This window comes from Balaenoptera acutorostrata, chromosome 5 (assembly GCF_949987535.1).
Source record: "Balaenoptera acutorostrata chromosome 5, mBalAcu1.1, whole genome shotgun sequence".
In the NCBI taxonomy this organism is placed as follows: Eukaryota; Metazoa; Chordata; class Mammalia; order Artiodactyla; family Balaenopteridae; genus Balaenoptera; species Balaenoptera acutorostrata.
Window position 1 is genome coordinate 457,575 of NC_080068.1, and position 20,836 is coordinate 478,410.

The 20,836-nt window shown below is 43.9% G+C and overlaps 1 protein-coding gene across 2 annotated transcripts in view; it reads left to right on the forward strand.

Annotated features, from left to right (window-relative positions):
- Positions 1-20,836, forward strand: part of GUCY1A1 (guanylate cyclase 1 soluble subunit alpha 1) — a 62,065-nt gene that overhangs the window by 3,241 nt on the left and 37,988 nt on the right. The window lies entirely within an intron of this gene.

Below are 20,836 nucleotides of genomic sequence, written 5' to 3' on the forward strand. Positions count from 1 at the left end.
CTTTTGGCAAGTTTTAGGTCTTCAGATGAACCAATTTAGCCACCCATAGATTAGTTGACTCATTTGGCATTGGAGTGATTTTTGGCTATCCTGACTCACATTTGCTTCTTTTGTTTCTCTCAAACAGTTTGGAAGCGTCTGACCTAGTTCATCTATTTCTCTCTCCCCTGAGTGCAGGCCCACAGGCTTGTTCTTCCTGCAGCCTTCAGGCTTACAGGGTATGAACAGAATTATTTGCCCGGAGTGAGGAGCTTTAGGCCAGTTCCCGCCCAGCAGCAGTAGGAGAGTGAGTACCTTATGAACCCTGAGGGGCTTTGGGCCATGATCCCCCCCTCCCCCAGGTCCAGCCACAAAAATGTGATTATCAACTGCGTGTAGTTGCTTGCCTGGAATCCTTTCTGGCCGTTAATAATCTTTTTATTAAAATAAACTCTCCCTTTCAGAAAATCAAAGGCAACTCAAGTTAATTCACTCGGGTACCACTTCTACCTTCTCACCACAGTAGGAATTAGCAAGAAGCCAACAGAAGACAGTGGCTTTGGGAGTGAACACCCCAGGAAAGGGGTCTGGGCACCCCCAGGAAAGCTTCTTAATCCTCAGTTTTTCCCAGGTCTGACATAACTATGTGTCCCCTTTCACTCTGCTGCCTTACATTAAAAATACCTTTTTAGGGACTTCCCTGGTGGTCCAGTGGTTAAGACACCACGCTCCCAATGCAAGGGGCATGGGTTTGATCCCTTGTCAGGGAACCAAGATGCTAATGCCGCGCAGTGCGACCAAAAAAATAAATTCAAAATAAAAATAAAAATACCTGTTCAGACAGGGAAGCCAGAGAAAGACAAATATCATACGGTATCACTTGCATGTGGAATTGGAAAAAAAAAGATACAAATGAAGTTATTTACAAAACAGACTCACAGAGATAGAAAACAAACTCACGGTTACCAAGGGGAAAGGGGCGGGGAGGGATAAATTAGGAGTTTGGGATTAACAGATACACACTGCTGTATATAAAGCAGATCATCATCAAGGACCTACTTTACAGCACAGGGAATATCTTGTAATAACCTATAAGGGAAAAGAATCAGAAAAGGTATATATATATATGTGTGTGTGTGTATATATATATATATATATATATATCTGAATCACTTTGCTGTACACCTGACGCTAACACAGCATTGTAAATCAACATACTTCGGTTGAAAAAGAAACACCTGTTCAGATGTCTGGATTGCTACCAAACTCAGATCTCCCTCAGGATATTCATCCTTGGATTCCCGGTACCTGGCACATAGTGGGTGTCTTCCTAATTATTGATTTAAGTTTTTTGGTGCCTTGGTGCTGCAGGTATTCTGTTCGACAACACCATCTCAGGATTAGTATCTGTTTTGCAAGGACCCTATGTGGACTGTCCGTGGTCTTGGTCCTACACGCATGCCTGTGCTTTTCTCCCATGGGGCCTGCAGGCTGTTCAGAGCTGCTTCGAACTGTTAATTCTTTCACCATCGCCCAGCTACCCTTGGTCTTTCTAAGTTTACACCCTTCGCGGGTGTTACCCTCTCCCTGTGACCCGTGCTCGTTGACTTCCTGAGTATTCCACTTCCCTTGGGAATCTACGCTCACAGGGGATTTGCTTCCTCCACTTTGATCAGCTGTCATCGCTCAGGACTTCATTCGGCTCCGGCCCCCGCCCTCTGGGCCTTCCCATCACGCAGGGCTGCCCATGTCGCTCAGGACTTCATTCAGCACCTGTGCGCTGGGTCCACAGGACCTCAGCCTGCGCTGCTTCACCTTGGGAATCCACTGGTGTCCGGCCCCCGCCCTCCGGGCCTTCCCATCACGCAGGGCTGCGCAGCTGAAAAAGCCGAGCCTTCCGTGTGCCCTTTCTGACCCCACCTCCTGCCCTTCCAGGAAGCCCCTCACCCGGTACCGCGCACCCGCTCCTGTCCCGCGACTGCTCCTGGGCCGGTCCCGATTTTCTCGGTTTTCCTCTTTGCTCCGCGCACTGACGTTGGACAGCCACGTCGGCTCTGCCCCCTCCCTTAATCTCCTGCCACTAGCCCTGCCAGCACCCGATTCACTCCACCTTCAGCTTCAGGGATGGTTAACGGTGCTCGGAAGTTATTCTAGTCTTTCTTGGATAATTCCTGTCAATTTCCCCATCAGACATGTTCCAGGGTTCTCCAGGTTTTCCAGTCCAAATTATCTTTATTTTTTCACTTTTAGCAGGTGATCTTATTTCCAAATTCAAGGAGAATATTAAGATCAATTTAGGCGAGCTATTGATCGAGATTCATGTTGAACGCGGGAGGCATTCCTTTATTTGACCTGCTCTGAGCGTAAGAACTCTTTCCTTATAGTGAACTGTACTACTTGCCTCTATAATCTTCATATCCCAGTTTTTACCTCTTAGAGTACTTATACAGAAATCTTTTCTACATAACAGAGATATAATATGTCTATGATCTCTATGGTAATATTCATTTCCTTCAACTTGTCCTTAATTGGCATAGGTCTAGAATCCCATTATCATCAAGGAATTTCTCCTTTGGATGAATTCCTGTTTTTCTGAAAGTGTGGTCCTGAGAGCTGAGCAAACAGGAACAGACTAACATCATTGGACTTGTCTGGCTATCTCCTCTGGGTACCACATGGTAAATCATCCTAAAGTCAAATTTGTCCTCTCCCCTTCTATATTTTTGGCATCCATACTGCACTGTTTGATTAGGCATCTTTTTGCATACTTCTCTGCAAGTATACTTCTTTTCCTCAATTTGTACATTTGGCTACTAGATTTGGGACTTTGAAAAATACTTATTGCAATTAAATGTAACCTTTACCTTTCATTAGCCTGTTGTTCCAGAAGGTCAGGATATTTTTGGATGCTGATTCCATGATACAGATTAGCTGCTCTTCCCCATTTAGAGGCATGAGCAGATGTGGTCAGGATGCAGTTAATATCTTCATCCAATGACTGTGCAGAGTGGAGAACAGGCAGGACGTTTGGTCCTAGACGCCGTCCCTTGCTTTGCAGGAGCCCATGAATTAGTGGTCTTTATAAGGCCATTTGGGCAGCGTTATAGTCAAGTGACTCTCCTTCCTCAGCGTTTACATTCCTTCATGTGGGCGGGGCGGATGCATTCTGTGACAGACTCAGTCAGGTTCCTTGCTGGACTGCATTTCCACTTTCTGCAGAATAGCTATGAAGCAGCCCTGTAAAAACAAAAAGAAATAGCCCTGGGTTCCTTTGTAATGATGGGTTCCTTTGTAATGATGAGTTCCTTTGAGCTCTCCCTAGCTGGTAGGTAACAATACTTCACATTTTGGGCGCTTACAGATGATAATGTTAAGAATCTCGTGGGAGTCGTGCCTGGAATCAGTGTCAAGCTCTCAAGGCTAAAGTTGGAATCCACCTTCTTTGTTTTGAAAATTGAGACCATGGCTGGCTTCTTTGCTCCCTGTCAACCCTCCCTTCACATAACATTTTAAAAGATGATTGTAACTGTTCCCTTATCACAGCCACACGTGCTTTCAGTACTTTGTGATGAAATTTTTCCAAATTAATGGATTTAAACTCATTTAGAATATTGAACATCATACTATGGCTTGGGCCTTAAATTTGTTACTTGATTTCTGTCTCGCTTTTGCCAGTATGATGACATTTTCTCGAGGAACTGAGGTGACACCAAACCAGAATCAGGTAGTTATGCTGCCCAGTGAGTCACCTTCATTTGGATATCTTCACCCCCAGAAGTCAGTGCGCTCCTCCTATAGCTGATAAACGCTCTGAGCACCACTGTGCCTGGCAATAATAACAAGAATTAAGAGTTTTTTTTTTTGAATTTGTAGTTTTTGAAAGCTTAAGCTTACGTTATGTTTTATGACACACTTTTCAGAGGTTAGTCACTTTTTATACCTCTCAGGATGAAGTGTATTGTGGGTTATGCGTGTTACTGAGGAAGATACAAAGTTCATGACATTCCTGCCTGAAGGGGCTTAAAGTCTGCGTGTGGAGATAACCACCCAGGAACAGCCTTGGAATTACACATGTCAGCACTTTACCAGGACCTTAATATTCGTGCCGCAGTTTTAGAAACTTCTCAAGAACTTGAAAAGCCAGAGTCCCACAGGAGGGAAATGCTGAAGGAGGCTTTCTAGGGAAGGTCTGGCGCTGAGCAGAGATTCTACAACAGGATGAGGATGCCGGACTTCGCAGGACCTGTGGAATTTAAAGAGTGGGAAGAGCGGGGTGTGAGTGTGTGTGAGCGTGTGTGTGAGTAGGTGTGTGTGAGAGTGTGTGTGTGAGTGTATGAGGGTGTGTGTGAAGGTGAGTGTGAGGGTGTGTGTGAGTGTGTGAAGGTGAGTGTGTGAGGGTGTGAGTGTGTGAGGTTGTCAGTGCATGTGTGTGAGTGTGTGTGTGAGGGTGTGAGTGTGAGAGTGACTGTGAGGGTGTGAGTGTGTGTATGAGGGTGTGAGTGTGTGTGAGTGACTATGTGTGAGGGTGTGTGTGTTTATGAGGGTGTGAGTGTGAGAGTGTGTGAGTGTGAGAGTGTGTGTGAGGGTGTGAGTGTGTGTGAGTGTTTATGAGGGTGTGAGTGGGAGAGTGACTGTGTGTGAGGTGTGAGTGTGTGTGTGAAGGTGAGTGTGTGAGGGTGTGTGTGTGTGTGAGGGTGTGAGTGTGAGGTCAGTGTATGTGTGAGTGTGCGTATGAGTGTGTGTGAGACGAACCTGTGGATGGAGAACCGGCAACGCCACTTCTTCTCACCCCACCCCCTGCAGCGTCCCTTTGTGGGAAACACTGTGACCTCCCCTCCTCTTCTGGCTTCCCTGGCCCCTTGCTGGGTCTTTGAGGGCCCGTACCTACTCAGCCTTTACATCTCAGACTAGGCTCTGCTTCCCAGACGCTCTCCCTGCTCTTGCAGGTCTGAATCGAGGGCCTTGTTTCCCTGCACCTCCCTGCTCATCCCCTATGCTATTACTTATCCTCGGCTATAATTTTTTTACTGAAGTAGAGTTGGTTTACAGTGTCATGTTGGTTTCAGGTGTCCAGCAAAGTGATTCAGTTATATATATATATGCATATATATATATATTCTTTTTCAGATTCTTTTCCGTTACAGGTTATTAAAAGATATTGAGTAGAGTTCCCCGTGCTATACAGTGGTCCTTGTGGATTATCTATCTTATATACATAAGTGTGTATCTGTGAATCCCAAACTCCTTTTTATCCCTCCCCCCTTCCCCTTTGGTAACCACAAGTTTGCTCTCTGTGTCTGTGCGTCTGTTTCTGTTTTGTAGACAAGCTCATTTATGTCACTTTTCTAGATTCCACTCTAAGCGACGTCATACGGTACTTGTCTTTCTCGGTCTTACCCTCCGCTGTAATCACTTGCTGAACTGACTCTTCTCCCCAATGGGAGGAGATGCCATTTCAGTTTAGCCCCCATTCTGTTCACAGACACGTAATAAAAGTGCTCCAGGGAACACGAGCGTTCGGTCAGAGTGTGTGATGTGAAATGGGCGTCTCAGAGCAGTGAGTGCTGGAAAATACCGATCAAAAGAGTTAAGGTTAAAAGGGCTTAGGTTACAACTAGACCAGGATGTCCACTGAACCTTTCTTTGTTAGGTTATGCGGAACCATTTTGCTGTTTAGAGTTTTGGGGAAAGGGTGTGTGGCACATGCATTGCTTTTAATTAGACCTTCATAGTCAATTCCAACCCTTCAGAGTTTTAGATGCAACTCTAGACTTCGGGAAATTGTTTGACTCCTCACATTGCATCAGCTGTTTCCATCCATGAGGTTGACAAACCCTAGAACTTCAATAATGCATATTTATATTAGAGGAGTTTGGTTATGTTACTAGTCTAATTGTATATGAATGCACTGAAATTGCCAGCTGCTTCTCATTCATTCTGCAGCTTCAGATATCCTGTATTACAAGTAGTTAAATGATACATGGCTCATATGATTAACTTAATTAAACATAGGACAAAGAATTTCAACATTTCACTAGTATAATATGCACTTCTAAGTTGTGTATTGGTGAATATAAAACTGAATCAATATAGGTTAATTCAGAATTTAGAGGGTTACAAATGTAACGTGGAAGATACTTGGATAAACACAGTCACAGAGTCGAGACTTGATGGGTCAAGATTTGAGGCAAGAGATTCTTACACTGGATCAACACAGTACGTTTCCAAATGTGATTAGCAACAGGCAATCCTCCCAGTGAAAACTCTGGGTAAAATTTCATTTTTCAATGTCTTAAAGTATTTGCAGTCACTAGTGACTAATGACTAACATTCTTCTTTGTTCGTCTCCACTCCAAGTAACAATATGCCGCAGCCTCTCTGTGGATCTTTTCTGTGGGGACGGCTTAGAGTAATGTTCGTAAGCTCTTGTTGTGTCACCTCATGCTGAAAACTGTTCCTGGCGGTGTGTGAGAGAGCTGTGGTATTTCCTGACACAGCCTGTTGCGTAGCAGGCTGTCCTAAGCTTCTCCTCCTTCCCCACTCCCTCCGAAGCTGTAAGAGTTTGTCCTGACTGAGGCCGGGTTGTCACCTGCAGCTCACCTGCTGGCTTGGCCAGGAGCAAGAAGGTTGTGTATCACAGGTATCGTGAGGCCACAGCCCACATAAGTTTCTCTCCCATCGGTCCTGCCCTGTGGCCCGCTTATTTGGATTATGCGGTCCTGTGGAGTGTATCTCTGGAGGCCACGGGGAACTGTTTGACCCAGAAAAGCAGCACAAGCTTGTTTGTCCAAGAGCAGAAGTCACTGTTATTATGTTGCCTTCTGCCTTCAATCAAGACCATGGTTTCTTGAATATAGACTTTCAAAGTCAAGAGAAAAAGGGAAGTGGTAGACGTCGCAGGTGGGGCTTAAGAAAGGCAGGTGAGTCGGGTGCCTTGGGCACCAGGGCGCTTCAGCAGCAAGGAGGAGGCCCGGGGAAGTCCTGGGAAGAGCTGTGTGCTCACACGTTTTCTTCCCTGTTAGTCTTCTTCGTCGCTGATGAAGAAACGTCTTAACTGGGGGTGGTTAGAACATTTTTGCTCACCAGCCTTGATCATCTGTCCAAATCCAACTGGAGTAAAATCTGTTGAGTTATTCTTGTCGTAACATTGGCTGTGTTTCGGCGCACGGTGGGTGCTGGGAGCTGTGTGCCGTCAGTCTGTTTTACACGCAGTGAAATGGTGTTGGCCTGTGGTTGTCCGCATTAGCTGTCTTCTACAAATAAGCGTCGGTCACTGCTGGAGTGCCGAGAAGAAGTGGTGCTGCGTGTGCGTGTCACACGCCGTGTGCAGCGGTGTAGAAGCGGCGCAGTGCTCACAGCTCTCCCTGGGTGATCTGACGGCCGCACGTCGCCTCTAACTGCTCCCGTGTCTCGGTCACCCTCCTACTAGAATACTGTGTCACAGCCACGTTGTCCCAGCTGCAGTTTGTCACCAAACGCTTTCTTGTTCTGTCTTTCTCTTTTGCGCATACTTTTCTGCTCCTTGGAATACCTTCTCTTGTTTGTTATGCCTTGTTATTTCTTACTCATTCAACAGGGCTCAGCTTAAGAGTCATTCATTTGAGGAAGCACTTAGCAATGTACCGTGTCAGCGTTCGATGCAGATTTTCTGTGTCCCCATCACAACATGTCATGATAGTTCATTCACACTTCACTGAATTTGTGTGCTTTTATCCTGTTCACCCACCAACCCCTACATGAGACCCTCCTTTAGGGTTTCATGTTGGCTTCTTTGTATTTGTTTGTTTTTGCTTTTAATTCCTGAAACCTCATCCCTTAGAATGTAGGAATAGGTGCTTAATAAATAATTTGCAGGATGTATGAACAAATGAATAAGCGAATGGTTGAATGGATGGGTAAATTCAGGAATTCAGGTAGACAGAAAGATTAAAGATTTTACATAGGTAGAATAATTATAAAGAAAGGTCTTAAAGAAAGCATCTGTGATGGAGTCCAGAGCAGAATATGAGCTTTAAGGGAGAAAGCTATGGTCTTGTCCGGCACTGGAGAGAAGTGTGCGTTGCCGGATGGAGAGTAGTGTGATGTGAAGGTAAAGCGGTGGTGTGTCCACGGTTAGTGAAATTGAAACTTAAAGTTTAACATCTGTGAGCAGTAACTATGCATTTGGTAAAAGAACCCACAGTCATTATACAATCGTTTGAAGTGAAAAGGAATATGTTTTCTATATTTAACACAGGTTGCTTTCTATATTTTCTATATTTAATTCAGGTTGCTCTAGTGGAAGTATGAAAAAACCCAGCCTTACAGTGATGCATAGTTGAAAAGGGAGGAGGGGTTTAATATGTTTTAAGACAACTGTAGATATTCTTTTTGTATAAAAAATTCAAAATTTGAGAAGTGATCATTTCATAAAGGTTACTTGCCACATGGGATCTGAAACCATTAAAATCCATTGTTCTGTGAATGGAGCCTTTATTCCTGCGTGAATTTGGAACATCATGGTCACTGCAAAATATTGGTTCCCCTTGTTTTGCAGGTCTTCCAAATGTTGACAAACTTTACATTTTATATTATATAGTATCAAAATAATCACATTAATTAACATCACCACTGATCTCATCAGTACTGGGAAGCTGTCAGGCTACCATGGCAGATGTACATGGTGCAGCTGTGGGTTGAGGAAGTTTTCCAGTTCCCTCTTTTCAAGCAAAAAATCTGTCTTTAAGTAGAAGAAAAGTATAAATAAATTTCGCTTTACATTAGAGTAAGTATTGTTGAATTCTAAAATAATAACTGTTAAGATGAAATTTTTAAATTTAGAAAAGTTAATATAATTTAATATCATTGCAAAACAAAACGCCAAAGTGTAGTTACTTCTTGTGTTTACATGTAGATGTAAGAAGAACTTGGGAATTTCAAAATAATGATTTATTGGACAATAATGAGGTTACAGAGATCAGAGCAAGTATAACGAATGAAAGGTAGAAAGAGCACAGTAGAAGTTCGGAGAACAAACGGAGTTAATACCTAAATATACACATTCCTACCCTAAACCTACTACGGTAGAAAAGTCTACAGGGGCATACATTTCATTAGCTGCATAATGATGACCTTGTAGATGTCATGTAACTTCCAGAAAGCTGCACTGTGTACTTGTGAGAGAATGAGAATGGAAAGGACACATGGTATCCGAGTGTTGTTATGAAAGCAGTCTGACCTTGCACCTTCTAGTAGAGGCTCTCAGGGCACCCCAGGGTGTGCAGAACTTGGAGCCCTTTGACAGCTACTGCTTTGTTAACCAAGCCTTGAACAAAGTAGTATCAAGGGGCTAGAATAATGTAAACCTAATTTCAGGTCATAATAGTCAACATTCATTAAGTACATACTATATTCCAAGCATTGTTAAAACGCAATTACCTTTCTTGAAACCCTTGAGAATGTTCTACCCTTATTTAATTTAAGACGAGGAAACAAAGTCAAGAGTAGAAAAATAATTTGCCTAAATGTCATACATTGAATTAGTGGTGGAACCAGTCTTTTTAGCCAGGCAGGGTCCATCCTCTAAAAACTATGCTTTAGGACTTCCCTGGTGGCTCAGTGGTTAAGAATCTGCCTGCCAATGCAGGGGACACGGGTTCAAGCCCTGGTCCGGGAACATCCCACATGCCACAGAGCAACTAAGCCCGTGTGCCACGGATGCTGAGCCTGAACTCTAGAGCCCGCAAGCCACAACTACTGAGCCTGCGCTCTAGAGCCCATGAGCCACAACTACTGAGCCCATGTGCCACAACTACTGAAGCCCACGCGCCTAGAGCCCATGCTCCGCAACAAGAGAAGCCACTGCAATGAGAAGCCCATGCACCACAACGAAGAGTAGCCCCCGTTCGCCGCAACTAGAGAAAGCCAGCGTGCAGCAATGAAGACCCAATGCAGCAAAAATAAATAAATAAAAATTAATTAATTAGTTAAAAAAAAACTATGCTTTACCACCTTAATGGCTTACATATAAGTTTTTCTGTTGGTTTGTATATGATTTTGCATATAATCAGTAGCATTTGTTTTTAACATAGTCAGATTAGACTCTATAGCATTATGAGCCTTAGAGTTAGGTTTTGATGATCTATGACCTTCCAAATAAAACACATAAAACCAGAAAAAAATTAATACATTTAATACAAATGATAGAAAGTCAGTTAAATTAAAGTATCTTTAAATTCTCCACCAAAGTTATGACTGTAATGTTTAGGAAACTTCTTTTTTTTCATATTCACTCTTTTTTTTTTTTTTTTTTTTTTTAAAGTTTTACTTGATTTTATTTATTTATTTATTTATTTATTTATTTTTGGCTGTGTTGGGTCTTCGGTTCGTGCGAGGGCTTTCTCCAGTTGCGGCAAGCGGGGGCCACTCTTCATCGCGGTGCGGGGACCGCTCTTCATCGCGGTGCGCGGGCCTTTCTCTATCGCGGCCCCTCCCGTCGCGGGGCACAGGCTCCAGACGCGCAGGCTCAGCAATTGTGGCTCACGGGCCCAGCTGCTCCGTGGCATGTGGGATCTTCCCAGACCAGGGCTCGAACCCGTGTCCCCTGCATTAGCAGGCAGATTCTCAACCACTGCGCCACCAGGGAAGCCCCATATTCACTCTTGAAGAATATTTTGTTGGATTTATAATTTAAGGTAAAGAGAGTTTTTTTCTTCTTTCAGCCCATACATTTTTTTGCATTATCTGCTATTCTCTATTGTTTTGGTGAAAAGTAAGTAAAAATCATTTACTCCCTCTTTATTATATTTCTTTTTTTCACCTCTGGAAGTTTTTTAAAAGTTTTCTTTTTATCTTTGAATTTCAGAGGTTTGATAACATTATGCCTAGATGTAGTTTTCTTTGTATTTATCATGTGTGGGGTTTAATGAACTTCTTGGATCTGTGTTTGATGCTATCATCAAATATGGAATATTCCCAGACATTATTTGTTCAAATATTTTTCTGCTTCCATTTCCTCTCTTTTTTTCCCTGGACTCTAGATACATGTATGTTAGACCTTTAGATATTGTTCTACAGATTTCAGATGCTTTTCTATTTTATCACTCTTTATTCTCTTTGTGTTTTTGTTGGGGTTATTTCTGTTAACCTGACTTCATGTTCACTGATCCTTCCCTCTGATGTTAAATGGAATTCTTTATTTCCCTTGCTGTGATTTTTCATTTTTAGCATTTCCGATTGTTTCTTTTTCTTTATGTTCTGTTTCTTAATGGAAACTCCCTATTTATGCCTGCTATTCAACTAGGCCACTGGATTCTTTAATATATTTATCACGGGTGTTTTAAAGTTCCTGTCTGGTAACAACATCGGGGCCATTTCTTGGTCTCTTTCTGTTGACGGTTTTCTCTTGACCGTGGGTCACTTTTTTCTTCCTCTTCTCGTGTCATCTATCAGGTGTGTGTGTCATGTACCACATACACATATTACGCTGCGAGTGTGGAGGACCAGCCCATCTTAGCTTCGGGGTCCTTGGTGTTCTAATCTCTCCTCCAGCAGCTAAAAGTCTGATAGACATTTAACTAGCCACTCTTGACCCCAGCCTGTGGGAGATTCTGCCACCTTCCACCACTTGATCTGGGATGAAAATAGCCCAGGTCTCATCTCTTCCATGGCTTCTTATTTATTTATTTTGGAATTTAGTTCATTTAGGTTCTTTTAGTCCTCCACTGAGTTGGTTTGTTTTTTTTTTTTAATGACCTGGCTAAGGTATGACACTTACAATAAACCTCAAATACAAAAAATATACAGTTGGATAAGATTTGACAGGTGTATACACCTGTGAACCCGTCACCACAATCAAGATAGAAGTCGTTTCCGTCACCCCTAAACAATTTCTTGTGTCCTTTTCCAATCAGCACCCCTCCTCTATCTCCAGGCAATTGCTGATCTGCTGTCTGTAATTCCGGGTTTGCTTGCAGTGTCTCGATTTTATACAAAGTACTATTACAGTGTGGACTCTTGTATGTGCAGTCCCATCGCTCAGATAATGATTTTGAGATTTATCTTCTTTGTTGCATGTTTCTGCTGGATAATTGTCCTTTGCACATATGGCTGTATAACATCTTTTTCATTCATTCACGTGATTAAAGACATTTCAATTGTTTCCAGTTTTTGATTGTTACAAGTAAACCTGCTTCATGAATGTCTGTGTTCAAGTCTCTGTTTGTATATGTATTTACCTTTCTCATGAGCAAATACCTAGAAATGGAATAGCTGGGTGGTATGATAGGGTGTGTTCAACCTCTTAAGAAACCACCAAACTGCTTTCCAAAGTGGTTTGCTCCTTTTTACTTTCCCACCAGCGGTTTACGAAAGATTCCCGTCATTCCGCATCAGCATCAAGTCTTGGCATTGTCAGACTTCTAAATTTTAGACATTCTAATGGGTTTTTGTCCCATGACTAATATTATTGAACATAAGGAGATGTTTATTGGCTAGCATTAGGTTTAGGTGAGGGTGGGAGTGTTGCCGAGTCCAAGCTCGCCCCGCTTGCCACACAACCGGACAATACGTCGAAAGACGCGGTGTTGATGCAGGCGATAGGGACTTTATTCGGAAAGCCGGCAGACCCAGAAGATGGTGGACTAGGGTCCCGAAGAAGCATCTTAACCAGGTTTGGATGCTAGTTTCTTTTATAGAACAGGGAGAGGGAGGTGAGGAGGTAAAGCACAATGAAAAAGGTAATAAGTTGTTGCAGATATTTCCGGTTCCGCCCAGACTCCGGAGGGGATGTACGAATTTCTTCCTTCCTGCAGCCGTTCTCAGGTGGACCTGGTCAGGGTGTTCCTTGTGAGCTGAACAAAGTTATTTTAGCTTAATGCTCATGACCTGGGAGTCCGGGTTCCCAGAGATGGGCCATTATGGATAATTTAAGCTTATAGGCAACTTGATTATAGTGATTAACTTGTAGCAAAAAGCAACAGAACACAAAAGTTAAAGTAAAAGAAGCAGCTCCAACGCGGAGTCAGATGTGTTCTTCCCTGTTACAGGACCTCATGATGGGATTAAGTGCCCTTTTAAGAAGAGATACCTGAGAACTATCGCGTCTCTCTCTCTCTCTCTCTCTCTCTCTCTCTTCTCTCTTGTGGCATCTGCAAGCCACAAAGCCAGCTTTCACCAAAACTCGTCCATGCTAACACCCTGCCATTGACTTCCAGCCTGAAGAACCTGAGAAGACGTGTTAATGTTGTCGCGGGCACCCAGTTACCCAGTTTGTGGTGCTGAGTTACAGCAGGCCTGGCTGACCACCACACCGCCTGACCCTCTTCGGTCTCCCAACAAACCCCTCTGTTTGAACGTGTGTCCTCTTCTTTTTCATTCTCAGCATACTTTTCTGATCTCTGCTTCTCCATCTGAGTCATAACATCCTTCTTCAATTCTTAAGTACGAATATTTCCCAGAGTCATCCATTTGGCCATCTTCTCTCTCTTTTGCGGCCCTTTGACATTGAACGGTTTGACTTAAAGTCCTGATTTAAATGGCTTCCTCTATCTAGAGGACCGCATATTCATATCTCTAATCTGTTTTACGCTCCTTAATTAAAGACTTCAATTTTCAGATGCATCTCTACCCAGATGTACTGCTAAGAATTCAAGATCCACGTGTACAAAACACAGCTGACCGTCCCTTTGTCAAACTGGCTTCTGGGGCCTCTTTCTATTAATGGCCCAACATCCTTCCAGACCGAACCTGAGTCATCCCGCTCCTCAGACCTACTCATTTGCCGCTGATGCCAACTTTAATTTTGTAGTATCTCTAGCACCACCCTTTCCTGCCTTTCCCACAACTTCCTGCATTCCCCCCGCCCCGTTCACCTCGCTGTACTTCCTCCATGGCATGCCCTTTTGCTCATGACTTCACGTCCAGTCTCTTGTCATTTTCAAATGAGCTTAGTGAACTTCATGCATTTCTACATGTAGTGAGATTCTTCCTTTCCAAAAAAGGTAAACATTAAATAATAAAATAATGAAAGTGATAAAAAAGAAAAGGAAAATAATTGGACAAAAATAGTAAAAACAAATAGGACGGCTCATACAAAATAATAAGATAGAAAAGGAAAATACATAGGAAAACTTTTTGAAAATGATTTCTTCTTCAGTTGTGTGTTGCTTACATATGTGTATTTGTGCTTCACGTACAGAAGGATCCAGGGAAAATAAAGGGAAAAGACTGAGTGAACCGTATAATAAGGACTTAATGTATCTGTATCCCATACATGTTTATACCAGATGACTCCAAGCCGGTAGTCCTGTCTTTTAATTTCAGCATAAAATTAACTTACTAGGAGCCTAAAGTTAGATAAATTGTGATCTACATTGGCTAGTTAGATTAAGGCTGGAAACATACTTAACTTTCAATTAAGTGGCAAAGACAGGGTAATGAGTAAGTCAGGCTATTTAGAAAATATGTTTAGAGAATTAAAAAAGGACTAAAGATAGCTTCTTGAGAAAGTGCAAAAGGTGATGAGAAAATCGTGAAAAAGAGCCTGGGGAAATGTTTTAGAAACCGTGGACAGCCAAGCCAGTTTCGCAGCGTGTACTGATGCTGGTGCGAGGTGAAGAGGAAGGGTGACCCTCCGACTGGACGAAAAAGGAGCATGTGTGGTAACTCTCAGATCAACAGGTGTGGGACTTGAACTCAGAGGACGGAGCGGGGAAGTTTTCTCGAAGCATCACAGCCATTGCGGGGCCTCCACAGACGGAGGGGGCTTCTCTGCCTTTCAGTTGAGGAGGTGACCAGAGTGTGTGGAGTGATCACGTGGCCTCAGCTTCTGAGAGACGTCTGTCCCTCAGGAGCTTTGGGGTTTGGGCCAAGTCACGAGAACCTGGATTTCTGTTCCGCCACCTGCGAGTGGGAAGGACTGCAGTAAACAGCCTCTAAGGTCTCCTCAAGTTCTGAACTTGTGTCATGTAAGTGCCTGTGTCCTTATGTTGACTTTTGCGTAAAAGATACTGAAACGCAGCAGACACATTGTTTGTGTTCGCTGTGAACAGGAAAGTTCCTTCGGACCCTCCCTGTTTTCAGTTGGTCAGAGATGAGAAGGCCTTAAAACAATGTAGTTATGGTTTGGGGTTTAATGGGAAAGAACTTGCTCTCTCAACATGCCCCTTGGGGTGTCCAGACACACACCTGCAAATCCGTGTTCAGAAGCCAGGTGTCATTTCTGGTAATGATTTCTTCTGAACTGATCCTAATGTAGAAACTCAGAAAGAAGTGAATTTCTGTTGGAATTTGCTGCATTTCTTTGGCTGGCCTGGTTCCAGCATAAGCTTCAAGGCCCGTGTCTCAGTGTCAGTGACAGAAGAGCATTTTCTGTCTCAAGAATCAGAAAGAGCTGAACGGAAAACTCTAGAAGGCCCGTGACTGCCCGGCAGCCTCTAACCAGTCAGTGGCCTGTGTACCCCACTCCCCCGGAGCTGCCAGAGAAACCTCTCTCCCCCCGCCTGGGGTCTCCAGGACGGGAGCCTTGGGTGAATCACAGAAGAGGGAAGATCTAACTCAAAAATCTAACTCTTTTCTGTGTCAACATTACTCTAATCCAGCTCTTTTTTTTTTTTCACCTTTATTAGCCTTTTCCCTAGTATTTTAAAAGAAAATTTCTCAGAAAAATATACTTTCCCATAATTTATTCCTCTCCTTTACAATAAAGATGCTTTAAGTGTGTCAGAGACAACCATAGCCTTTCTAGTTGTCTTTTTTTTTTTTTAATAACTTTATTTTTGGCTGTGTTGGGTCTTCATTGCGGTGCATGGGCTTCTCATTGTGGTGGCTTCTCTTGTTGTGGAGCGCGGGCTCGAGGCGCACGGGCTCAGTAGTTGTGGCTCGAGGGCTCTAAGCGCAGGCTCAGTAGTTGTGGCTCGCGGGCTCTAGAGCGCAGGCTGAGTAGTTGTGGCGCACGGGCTTAGTTGCTCCGCGGCATGTGGTATCTTCCTGGACCAGGGCTCGAACCCGTGTCCCCTGCATTGTCAGGCAGATTCTTAACCACTGCACCACCAGGGAAGCCCCTCTAGTTGTCTTCTGATTCTACTTTGATTCCTAAAACCAAAGAGGCTCAAAGTGAAATTTTGCGCAACGGGGTCTCCTTAGAGTTCACGGGGGTCCCAAGAGGGCCCCTCCCACCTGCGTTTCTGGGATGTCTTCATTCCCTCGGTCCCAGGCCCAAAAGTCTGACCTTCCATTTTAGCAGATAAATTTAACCTTTGTTTTCCCCGACTGTATGTACTGCCAGAACAAGTTGAGTAATAATCACTATGGTATATAAAAGTCCCCCATTTTTCAAAGTCACCCCAGAGCATTGGCTTTATAACCAGATGGGCCTGGGTTCACCTCCTGGTTCTGCCACTCACTAGCAATGACCAAGGACAAGTTCCTTAATCTATGTTTTAGATTCTTCTTGTGTAACATATACACACACGCTCCCCATCAGATGGTTGTGAAGATTCGATGAGATAATGTATATGATGTCTTATAAGGTCAGCGAACTGAATCTATAAAGGACCAGACAGTAAATATTTTAGGCTTTGCTGGCCTTGGGGTCTCTGTCGCAATTACTCAGCTCTGCCACTGTTGTTCCAAAGCAGCAGCCTTAGGCCACAGGTAAATGGATGAGCTTGTAAACATTGAAAAGCCCTGTTTTCCTTCTTTCATCAGTACTTCACTTCCGACACCAACTGTGTGTGTTTCCTCCCCAAGAAATTCCCGACACCAGCTGGGTGTCCTACAGTTTCATTCAGTTCTGAGACCGTATCCCATAGATTCAGGGCTTAGCCCCACAAGGCCGCCCCAACTTCAGAGCCTAATCACAAATTCATGCCACAACCAGCTCTAAATGGAAGCTTCCCACGACCCACCCTTGGGTTCCATATTATGCTAGAGGAGCTCCCAGAATTCAGGAAACAGCTTGCTTACTATATTACCCGTTGATTATAAACAGATACAATTCAAGAGCGGCCAGATCGAAGAGACGCACAGGGCAGGCGTGGGGAAGGACCCGGAGCTTCCATGAGCTCTGGGTGCATCACCTTTCTACACCTCCACGTGTTCCCCAGCCCAGAGCTCGCCCCTGCGCTTGGGGTTTTCTGTGGAGGCTTCGTTATGTAGTCATGATTGACTAACTCATTGCCCATTAGTGATTAAGTCAACCTCCAGCCCCTCCGCCCGCCCCCGAGAGATCTGGGAGGGATGCAAAGTTCCAACCTTCTAATCTCAGGTTGGCTTCCCTGGCAAGGAGGCCCCGTCCTAGGCTGCCCAGGGGCCTCCAGCCACCAGCTACCTCATTTGCATAAAAAGCACCATCACTCTGGAGATTCCAAGGGTTTGGGGAGCTGGGTGCCGGGAAACAGAAAAGGGCGAGAGTGGGCAGAGACCACCTATATGTTTCTTATTAGGGCACAACATGGCCGTGTTCCAGTGAAGCTGTATTTGTGGACACTGCAATTTGAATTTCACTTCGTGCTCGTTTATCATGAGACATTCTTTTGGCTTGCCTCCATTACGTAATGTGAAGGCCATTCTTAGCACAAAGGCTGGACGGAACCGGGCAGTAGGCTGGACCTGACCCACGGGCCGACCCCGTGAGTGCCCAGTGCCCTGCTCAGGGCTGGTTCAGCTTCGTCTGACCCTCCCGTTGGCTCACCGCCCGCGCCTCCACTGCCATGCATTTCTTCGGGTCTCCTTGGTTTTCTCTTTGTTGGTGCCTGTGTGGCCAGGCGTACGCGTCTTGATTGATTTGTTCTTGGTGAGGCTGGGAAGGTTCTGTCTCCAGCAATGCTCACAGATCTTAAGTTTTTATGACTCTGTTAGTTTGTGGTCTTTTTTCTCAAGGATCTTGGGAAAAGTTCCAAGGGCTGGATTAGAAGAATCCAGAGTCATTGTTGTGTCTTCTTCCATAATCTTCCTTCCAAATATGACAGGTTAGAGCCCAGATGATTTGACTTTCTTCCACCATAGAGTGAATTCTGTGCTCGTAAGGTCACCCTTCCTTCCCATCAAGAGAAGCCACCTTAATGCCCCCTCGTTGTTCAGAATGTTAAATCAGATGCTCCACAGATATGACAGTCAATCCCAGAATGTACTATACTCTTGTCACAAACCCTGTTTTAGTCAGTCGCTGGGTGAGGTACCTTGATTTCACAAATATCTTAAAATTAACATTCCAATAAGTGTCTCACCTCTCCCTCCTCATCACCTAAACCTTTCTACAAAGTAAGTCAACTTTGAGAAGGTAAGTAGATAAAAGGGTTAACACTGAATCAATTTTGAGAACAGGTAACTTATCAAAGTAGTGATAGGAGAAAAAATATTTTGTATAACAAATACTAATCATTTGTCAATCTAGTGTTCTAGGAAAAGAAAATCAGATACCATGGAATTTCTATTTTACCTTGGTTGTTATGAGTTTATTTTGTTTAAAAAATTTCCACATTAGGAATAATGTGTATTTATTGAAAATAGTATGCACTCCAATGACATAATATTTGCTTGATTGATGTAACGAGTTTGGTTTAATGAGTGGAAAAAGAGATTTAAAATCTAGCATAGTTCTTCAATGTTTATTCTAATATTTTATTAAAGAAATATGGCATGCAACTTATTAGCTAATAGAATTACATAAGATGAAACCAAAATAGCATCTTAGTGCGCTGGGCTGTGCTGTAAACTCAACCGGGGATTGAACCTGGGCCCTGGGCAGTGAAAGTGCCAAGTTCTAACCCCTGGACCACCAGGGAATTCCCGCCTTACTTGTAAATTTAAATCGAACATTGTTGAGAATACAAGCACTTCTTTTTTTTTTTTTTTAATTTTATTTATTTATTTATTTATTTATGGCTGTGTTGGGTCTTCCTTTCTGTGTGAGGGCTTTCTCTAGTTGCGGCGAGTGGGGGCCACTCTTCATCGCGGTGCGCAGGCCTCTCACTATCGCAGCCTCTCTTATTGCGGAGCACAGGCTCCAGACGCGCAGGCTCAGTAGTTGTGGCTCACGGGCCCAGTTGCTCCGCGGCATGTGGGATCTTCCCAGACCAGGGCTCGAACCCGTGTCCCCTGCATTGGCAGGCAGATTCTCAACCACTGCGCCACCAGGGAAGCCCCCACAAGCACTTCTTATACAACATAACTGTTCCTAAAAAACTGTATGTTGCAAAACTACGCACTAAAAATAAAAGGATTTATGGGACGAAAATATGTTGGGGTGAAACCAGTCAGCGCTTATGGACACTAACAAACGCTATACCAATCCTAACAAATATACAAGCTTAGTTAAAAAGACAAGCTGAATTCTGATGAAAACCACGCTACAGTAATTATAGGACTGATTTAAGGCAAAAAAAAGGTAGCTTGATTGGAAGGGACTATATTATAGGAAAGCACAGAGCCTGCTGAGCTGTAGAGACAAGGAACCAATAAAGGAAACTCTGTAACAGGTTTTTCCAAGACAGGGCGCGTGTTCAGACTGAGCTGAGGGGACCTGCAGGGGTGGGTGGGCGTCTTCAAATGTGACCGCTACTTTACGCCGACATTATTCCCCTATTTATTAGTATGAGCCAAACCGCGATACAGAAATACACAGTGTTTATCTGCAAATAGATGAAAACAAAATGGCTTTTTATAGAGTAAAAAGGCCTTGCTCGTCTCCCTTAACCCTTCTCATAATAATCACTATATTTTCTGTAAATTTTTTTTTAATTTAATTAATTAATTTATTTATTTTTGGCTGCGTTGGGTCTTTGTTGCTATGCACGGGCTTCCTCTAGTTGAGGAGAGAGGGGGCTATTCTTCATTGCCGTGCGTCGGCTTCTCATTGCGGTGGCTTCTCTTGTTGCTCTAGAGCGCAGGCTCAGTAGTTGTGGCTCATGGGCTTAGTTGCTCCACGGCATGTGGGATCTTCCCGGACCAGGGCTTGAACCCATGTCCCCTGCATTGGCAGGCGGATTCTCAACCACTGCGCCACCAGGGAAGCCCCTGTAAATGTATTTTGAAATGACTATGTCTTTGTAAGGAACTATTTGAGCAGTGTAACTAAGATGGGGATTAGAGGACTAGCTGGAGATTATTTCATGTGTTTGAGGAACAAAATATCAAAACGTTTATCTGATTTCCTCATGACCTGCCATAAGTGGGAATGATATTTAATTTGAAGAGATAGTAACTGTACACATTCAGATTTCAGTGGTGATCGTCAAAAGCACAGATATTTAGGATTTATAGTCCCAAAGGTTTTACTCTTTAATTAGTTATAAAGCATCCTGTAGACATTTTGCTGTAACAATTGAGAATCAAAAAATGATCATTCTTAGAGTTAAAAACCTCCCTACTCTAGAGTGCACTAAACGTCGCTCTTACTTCCAACTTGTCACCGAATTGCCTGCTGAATGCAATAAGAAAGGTGCGGGTCACAGCCGCCTTATTTTCAAGAAAGGATGAATGTAGTGTGTTAAACGTAAGTTACGTGCCGTAGCGTAGCTTTAGTGAGGCAGCTGTTTCCAGCAGGGGATGCTGGTATGTTGGCCCCCAGAGCTGAGGTCGCCGTGGCCTTTAGAGTTGACCTCTTAGCTTTGGGGAGGGTGACCAGTACTGGCTCTTAGGAACAAAAATATTTAAGAAACGCACCCTCCACTCTTGCAGAGAGCTAGAGACGCCTGGCACTGGGAGGGTGGGTCCCTGGCCTGGAATCTGAAGGGCGGTCAGCTTGCCCACGTCTGGGCTTTTGAAGAGGGAAGCATTGCTCCCTAAAGGGGGTTTCAGTCGGAGAGCTGAAGCATCCAGCTCCCACGAGGGGTTATGCAATACTGAAAACCGCACATCTGGACTTAGTGATGGCCTA